The sequence below is a fragment of the Typopeltis vanoorti genome, chromosome 2, assembly GCF_054136105.1.
Source record: "Typopeltis vanoorti isolate ZY-2024b chromosome 2, IOZ_Tvanoo_1.0, whole genome shotgun sequence".
In the NCBI taxonomy this organism is placed as follows: domain Eukaryota; kingdom Metazoa; phylum Arthropoda; class Arachnida; order Uropygi; family Thelyphonidae; genus Typopeltis; species Typopeltis vanoorti.
Genome location: NC_143550.1, coordinates 184,340,715 through 184,342,500, shown reverse-complemented (window position 1 = coordinate 184,342,500; position 1,786 = coordinate 184,340,715). Strand labels below are relative to the sequence as shown.

The 1,786-nt window shown below is 42.6% G+C and overlaps 1 pseudogene; it reads right to left on the bottom strand.

The window, feature by feature from the left end:
• Nucleotides 1–1,051: 1,051 nt before the first annotated feature.
• Nucleotides 1,052–1,184, bottom strand: LOC150109723 (U2 spliceosomal RNA; annotated as a pseudogene).
• Nucleotides 1,185–1,786: the final 602 nt, after the last annotated feature.

The window sequence follows — 1,786 nt, the reverse complement described above, 5'->3', positions numbered from 1 at the left end:
AGGTGCCATCACAGTAACACCGCCAGATAATACTAAAAATGTAGAAATGGAAGATTCTCCAGACTTGAAGGTCGCAGCAGAAAGCCATACCACCACAAAGGAAAGCCACAAGAAAAAAAAAAAAATGCCGCCATTATCAAGACTGTAGAAACAAGCAGCAAAGATAAAACAACCAAAAAACATGCTGCTAAAACCACTGCAGAAGAAACAGCGTCCCCTTCAAAAGACCCCTCAGTCCAGTGGAAAAGGGGATGAAAAAAATAAAAAACCAGCAGAAACAGAAGAATTAGAGACTCCTCATGCAAAAGCAAAAGAGACTTTAAAACATCTAGTTAAAGGTATCCCTGGGGTGGCAGAAAAATTTCAAGAAGCAATAGTGAGAATAGGGGAACCTGAGCTCCTCCTAACAGGGAAATGTGGTCCCAATGTAATGAGTGAAAAATGGGGTGATTTATTTGTTGAAGACATCAGCCAAATCATCCCTGAGCAAGTACAGGTAGCCCTGGACATAGACGAGGGGGTGGCATCGGCGTTCTTCATAGCTCTCTCCAAATTAGACATGGCCAAGGGAAGCGAGGCGGCTAAAAGAATAATGACTGCCCATAACAAGCGACAGCCACAATAACCATCCCATGGTTTCCCATCCACAGCTATACTGTTCTCTAGTTCCCACAGGTGGGGGAGGGCCTGAGAACCTCAGCAGCGAAGGCTTTCAACGAGGCGGTGCAGCTCCTTGTGAGCTGCATCACTCAGGCCAGACCCTTCCCCCCACCTTTCTACTTTGGTTTCCAATACTTTCTATTTTTTAGTTTCTCTGTACTTGATGTTTTTTTTTTTTGTTGTTGTTTGTTACATGTTTCCTTTTTAGAATTTTTCAGTTTTTTCTAAAGTAAAAAATCAACGACCGTTTTAGAAACGTCCCTGGGGGGAAAACAGCTAAAACAGGTCAACTGAGGCCTCTTTAACCTACTCTACTACTATGCATTCTATCTTTATTTCCTCTCCAATTATCTGCTGACTCTCAGCCTATCTTACTTTACAGGCCGATGATGAAGATTTGTTGAACTCACAAATTATTTTTATTATTCTCTAAGTAAAGAACAGATGCTACAAATTGCTCTTAGTCGCTAAACTGAAAGCTCAGATACTACACTTTGATCTTAGCCAAAAGGCCGAGAAGTGCAAAAACTGCCTCAAAACAGGTCATAACCAAGACAAATGTGAAGCAGCTTGCCTGAAATGTGGTGCCATAGTCCACAAAGTGGACACCTGCCCATCCAGAACCCTTGCAGAGAGGATGGGAGGTGCTCTCACAGCAACACCACCAGTTAATACAAACGACATAGAAAAGGAAGTTTCTCCAAACTTGGAGGCCACACCTGATGCAGCAGAAAGCCATACCACCAGAACAACTAAGAAAAGCCATAAGGAAAAAACGCCACCATAACCAAGACTGCAGAAACCAGCAGCGAAGACAATACAGAGGAAAAGGAAACAATCACCATGGAAACTACAGGGGGAAAAAAGAAATGAAACAGCAATCACTAGTGCTGACAGAGATGAGACAGAAGAATTTGAATTGGAGGCAACCAACAATATTGCCAAACGACCATTAAGTCCACAGGAAGTACAGATGAAAAAGGCAAAAGCATCGGAGAACGCCTACCAAGAATTCCCCCACGCGAAAGCAGGGGAAACTCTAAAGTTTCTCACATTCCTGAAGTAGCAGAAAAATTCAAAAAAGCAATGGAAAAATTAGGGGAACCTGTACTTTTCTTCACAGGCA